Below are 6888 nucleotides of genomic sequence, written 5' to 3'. Positions count from 1 at the left end.
GAAAAATATTTGCAAATGTAAATATTAAATTGCAAATCACTATTTTTTGCCAAATAAGATATTACGATTTTTATATATTTATTGCAGATACAGGTTCTATGAAATAACCCCAATTCATTCAATATGTGTCAGACAGGTATCTACCACTACCCCCCCCCCCCCATTCCAGGTCACAGAGCAGAGACCTCGGTGTTTATTCAGCGCATGAACAATTTGCCCCTTAGACCACTGTGTACTGCTTTAGAATATATATATTTATAATGATATAATAACGGAATGAATGTTTTGGACATGGGAAAATTAAAAAAAAAAACAAATGTGCATGTTGTTATTTTTTTTTAGTGCATGATTTTATTTTTTTACTTTTGTTATTCTGATTTACATATAAAATGAGCAACAAACGCAAGATTTTCAGAAAAAAGTATTTATTAATTAATCTATACATATTGTTTTTTCTTTAGTCTTTTAACAGACTATACATATGTAAGGTTCAGCAGCAAACCATCATACGAAATTTTATGAAATCTTGTAATATTTTAGAAATGGGGGGGGGGGGGGTATTGAAATGCATGTAGCTTCAAGATGAACGTGATAACCTTACTTCATATTTTAACCATAAATCACTTATAATAATTTGTACAAAATATATTAATTTTTGGAAAATTCATTGGGTAATTTTTTGTCAAGACGTTGAGAACTGCTCTTGAGGTGAATTAACAATGAATACTCCCCAAAGCAGCGGTGGCATTACTACATCTATCAATAGTTTCCGATACAATTTTTATTTTCATTGAATATAAAGCATATTATTTAAAATATAGTGGAATTTTTTTTATTTTGTTTCAATTTTGATACCTGTATGGGATATATAAAATTTCACCTCATAAATATCAAAATATTGAAAAACTGCGGTTACCATGGCAACCATATCATCCTTGTAACCCTGATGACCATGGTTGATATTTTCAAATTATGATACCATTAACGTAAGGCAAATTATATGTAAAAATGAGAAAAATTCATTGAGGGGATTTTTTCACGGACCCTTGCAATCGCTTCCTTAAACAGGTGTGTTGATTTATTTTCATCGATTATATATTCTATTGAAGACAGTCAGTTATTTACGCATCACGGTTGGCCTTTCCCCTGTCATTCGTGACAACAATAATGCAAAAGAACAACACTAAGCTGGTTACTTAAAAACATAAGATTTGTACATATCAAAAGCTTGTGTTCTAAAATACTTGGAAAGTGCTGCTAGAATCGTGAGGTAGACATGGTTTGAGGAAATATCTCGGGTTATATATGTACAAAATGCAAAACATCGGGTAAGGTTTCGAGTAAATATGTGGAATAATTATTTTCCCGACCGGACATTGGGATTCTAGCAGAACTTTTTAGGCATAAGAGATGTTTTTCAACTATATTATTTACTCAAAGAAATTATTAAACCACGGGGTAGTGTTGTTCTGTGAATTTTTTTATTAAGGAATATTTTGCTATTAATAGCAGTCACGTGATGACGTCGAGGTGCTGCACTACTTGGCCTAAGACACTTCGTGTCTTTATGTAATAGTTAACAATAGTTTACGTTTTATCGGCTACTTTGATAAATTCTCAATCTTAATTTTCTTTAAAAAGTCTAAATTTCCCGAGAAATGATTTGTATGCTTCCTTAACATACCCGCGAAGTAAATAATATAGTTGAAAAACAACTCTTATGCCTAAAAATTGCTGCTAGAATCCCAATGTCCGATCGGGAAAATAATTATTCCACATATTTACTCTAAACCTTACCCGATGTTTTGCAATATATACTATAACCTGAAATATTTCTTCAAACCATGTTTACCTCACGATCCTAGCAGCACTTTCCAAGTATTATAGAACGCAAGCTTTCGATCTGTACAAATCTTATGTTTGAAATATCCAGTTTTATTAGTGTTGTTCTTTTGCATTATTGTTGACACGAATGACAGAGGAAAGGCCGACCGAAATACGTAAATGGCTGACTGTCTTCAATAGAAAGTATAATCGATGAAAATAAATCCGCATATATGTACCTGTTTGACAAACATCAACTCCATATGAATCACACACAATATTCACGGTATATGTTTCTAACCCCCCCCCCCCCCCGTCGTATCTTTTTACATACCGTCTTAGCCAAATTCTCGTTACACAACATGATCAATTCACTTGTTGAACAGTTATGACGTCATCGGTCGGAGATTTTAATCCAAGTCACGAATACAGCATAACAAAATAAATCCATTTTATTTATTTATTTTTTTTTTTTGCTAATATTTGCATGTTCCTATTCATTTTCAAGATTTTAATTACATCTATAAATACCAATATTAAGAAAACTTGTGTTCACGAATGACAGAGGAAAAACCGACCGAAATACAATTGTGTTCTAAACTTGAAGTCTTCTCGCCTACTATGACGTCATATTGTATCACCGATTTAGTCAAATCAGAATATCTGAGTGCTTACTTAACACACCTGCGAGCCTAACCCTTATCTGTTGAAAGGATACGATACTCAACCTAATCTCTTTGAACGATGCAAGCCTAAACTTAATCTGGAATGATGTGAGACTAACCCTAATCGGTCGAAAATGTTTAACAACTAACCTAGATAGCTTGGATATGAGAGAGACTAAACCTAATCAGAGTAATAATGTGTAAATATTATCCATTATCCGTCGAGTGGTGTACGAGAACTAACCCTAATATCTCAGGTTGGTGCAAGCAATAAGCAAAATCAATCAAGTTGTATGCAAGGAATCATTTGAATGGTAAGTTTTTTTCAGCAGCTGTTCAGATAAGGATAACTATAATTATAATATCTGAGGTATACAGAGTACAGAATTGCAATTTATCTTAAGATAAATTTGAATCAACCTGAATTACTTTCATTGATTAATTAAAATAAGGATGAAGCATGCAATGTACCAAAACCATGTGTGTAAATTGATTTAAAGTTTGATTATTATAATTTATTTTAAATATCTATATCTACCGTGTCTACTGAATATTCATCTCAATAATTAGTCTTTTTACCCAGACCGTAGTCTGTCTGTTATCAAGCGCACAAGATCAATAGATATAAGTTTTAAAACAGAGGCTGATATCAACAACAATAACATCCAGTTAAGCACCTTTCTGGGATATATCTTATATCTATAGAGAACTGCACTAGGAATAAGAAATACATTACGAACATCCAAACTTGGGTTTTCAAAATGGAGTCAAATAGTTGTTTAAACAAAATCACAGGCCATTAACATAAAACCACTTGATGATCAGAAATTCAATTTCATTCCGGCAGCATACCATTTCCCTCATTTTTCATCTCAAAACTATCTGGTTTGTGATATTGTGATGTATCCGATTTGTGACGTTTTTCATCTCAAAACTATCTGGTTTGTGGTATTGTGATGTATCCGGTTTGTGACGTAACAAAAGTAAAGTCGGCTTCGATATAATAAAACACCTATTTACTGACTATTCGGACGATAGCAAATTTATCGTCCCCCTCAATAGCAACTATTTCCCTGGGCTGCGCCTAGGGAAATAGTTGCTGTCTTGGGGGACGATAAACTTGCTATTGTCCTCATAGCCAGTAAATAGGTGTATATTATATAAATTATATGTGTTAATTTGAACACAGTTTCCTGAATATTCAATTCCAAAAATACAAATAAAAATATCTGAAATGTTAGCATTTTCACCTATGTATTTAAGCTGATTCGGAGATAATTAAGGCCTTACGGATTGATATCGTGGGGGTAATTAGTCGGTTTTCGAGATGTTAATTGCTGTTTAAACGCCACGTCGTTACCCAGCCTGTCCTGTGTTTCTTTAATGATTTTAATTAAATGATCATGGTTTACAATGCAGAATAAACTTGCGTGACATCGCTCCTGAAAATTTTTACCGCATCTGATGCTTCAGGCATGTTTCATGGGTTTCTTATTTTATTTTCCTATTAAAATTGAAATAAAATAAATATAGTGTTCTGATCAAATATAAACATAATATTACTACATGATATCTAACTAGTCTTGTTTATTTGAGTAGGTCTTATAATGATGAAATATGTTGAGAATTTTTGATACAATTAATATATGATTTCCTAATTCGGGCCTCATGAGGCATGACATATAAAAATTATGGTTACATATAAATATATATGAAACAGATTAGTACAATTCACATGTACTATGAATCTTATTTTCTTACACAGTTTCACTGTATATCTAATGTTTACAAATCACAATGTCAACAATGTAATAATGACTACTTTGTTGCAACAATATTCCTGCTACGGTAAACCAGGACTCGGCCAAAAGACTAAATGAGGTTGGGAAAAAGTAGATATTCTTTTTCAAAATTCAAGTAAACGCAAAAAGAAGCATCACGATCAATTGCAAAATAGTTGCCATTTGCCTTTATATTAATGAAGCAGGAGATGTAGAAAACGCCGTATTAATAGAGCCACAATAGACAAAACGGGAATACTATACAGAAAAATGAGAAGGCTAGGTTTAGCTAGAATTGTATTTTCATTTGCATTTTTTTGCATTTGCATTTTTTGAACCAAGCAAGTGTGGAAGTCAGCATTGTACAGAACAGGAATCAAACTGAGAATCTTCAATTCTAACTTCATATCCGTATTGCTGTACTGTTTCGAGCTCTGGAGAACCACCAGAAAAGAAAACAAAAAGACTGATACATTCCATTGTAAATTTTGTTGGGAATCCTGAAGCTACAAATTCAGAAAAGATCTCAAATACGTACATGTATGAAAATTCATGTACATTATCACCCATCTATCGAAAACAATGAATTCAAAGTAATAGAAATGTATTAGCCATATTTCAAGAGGCTAAAATTCTAACATGAGAACCTATATAAAATGGGCTCCTAATCATTAAGGAAAAATAAGATAATAAAATAAGGTCGAAGGATTAAATATAGACCTGTAAGCGCACAGGAGAGAGAGAGAGAGAGAGAGAGAGAGAGAGAGAGAGGGAGGGAGATTTTCATGTCATAAAATCAATTATTAAACAAATCAAGCTGTAATTATATTTTCTGAAGTATTTTATTTTTAAGAGTTTTGCGAATTTTATTTCATTAGATTGTTAAAAGAAATAGACAGTAATTGAGATTTAAATCTATAGATAAGGCAGTTGTAAAGTTAGCTTTTCAGTATGTAAAGGGATGCCCTCACAAAGTACATCTGAGTAGTAAAGAACGATGAAGATCGAATACGACGTTAAGTTAATAGACAATATAATGCTTGTTAAAAACTAAATCTTTTTCGTCTTGCAACAAGAGAATCACGACATCCTCCTCGTCTGACAATATCAGATAGTTTTCCAAGGTTAAAATGTGTTGATGGATAATATTAAAGCGCTCATTGCATTTTATTAGTCGAAACTGTACATGTTACAGATGATATCATTTGATTCGGAATTAATTTATTACCGTTAAGGAGGGATTCTTGTCTGGTTTCTGACTAGATGAAATATTCAAAGTATATTTGCTTATATGTTTTATAAATTTAGATGTAAGAGATTTAAAAGATCATATTTTTCTTTCTTCATCACAATTGTGCAGCTTTAAATAGAAATGGTAAACTGAGTTTGAAATCTAGCAGGGACTATATTTTTGGCGGAATGGCGGCATTTGAAAATATCTTATTTTCTGCCTCTCAAAATTATTATACAACAATGAATTTAGTTATAATTTTTACACAATCAAAGACTTGAAGAATTTTTTTGTAATTGTATAAGTTAAATTAATAATAATGGACTTAAGTTTTAAAATATATCAAATAAATATGATTTTTCAAACAAACTACAATTATGTTAGCTTTTAAAAGCTTCCAATCTAAGTACAGATTTGAGCCAAAAATCCGTAAAAAGTGTTTTTTCTCTCTTAATAAGAGATCAAAACTTTTTGTTTGAAAATAAAATTAAATTAAGGAAGCATATAAAAATAACTAAAATATCCTAAAAATTTAAGAAAAATAGAGAAAATTCGGATAATTCAATATATCCATTTTAGTTCAATTATTTATGTCAATTTGGTAATATCATCTTATACACTCTATATGGTAATATCTCTTTATGCAAAAAGAAAAAAAAAATTAATTTTTTTGAAATAGAATAAGGCATCGCATGATTGGCAACAGTAATTTTTTTATTCTTAATGTCCAGGGAAAAGATTGTGACCTTGACCTGACCTTGCCTATAATATAAAACGGTCAAATTTAATTTAACTGATACCATCACTTAGTGATATTGTCTTCTTGATTCTATGAAAATTTCATTTGTTTTTAAATACTAAAATTATGAGAAGAATCCCTCCTTAAACTATCAACTGTATAAAAAAAAACTTAAAATGATTTAAAGTTTACCTGCAACTTTGTTAAAATAATTAACCTTAGTTTAGTACATAATTATATTTTGGTTACATAATGGAAAATGTGTTGAAACAAGGCGTATTTAGAAATTTCATAATTTTAGAGTTATTCTAAAATTGATCTTCAATGCAGGGCCTGTTTATCTAATAAAGAATTTGCATTTTAAAAAGTAAAAAAAAAAAAAAAAAAAAAAAAAAAACCAAAAAAAAAAAAAAAAAAAAAAGCTTGTTATTCTTGGAAAAGATATGACCAACACACTCCTTCTTAATTCATTTGTTCTTTTTCCATTTCAGTTTTTGATTCAAGAAACATGCACATTTGTAACTTATGGTTATAACCTCGTTTTGCTGCTAACAAATATTATATAGTTCTGTCTTTTTTTCTTTTAATGTAAATCTGAGTGTGCAAAAGATTTGTTATTAAGATATCATACACAATGTAGAGTGTATG

This window comes from Saccostrea echinata, unplaced genomic scaffold (assembly GCF_033153115.1).
Source record: "Saccostrea echinata isolate AGI-Se365-2 ecotype Australia unplaced genomic scaffold, CSIRO_AGI_Sech_v1 ptg000016l, whole genome shotgun sequence".
Lineage (NCBI taxonomy): Eukaryota > Metazoa > Mollusca > Bivalvia > Ostreida > Ostreidae > Saccostrea > Saccostrea echinata.
Note: the sequence above shows the minus strand (reverse complement) of the source record.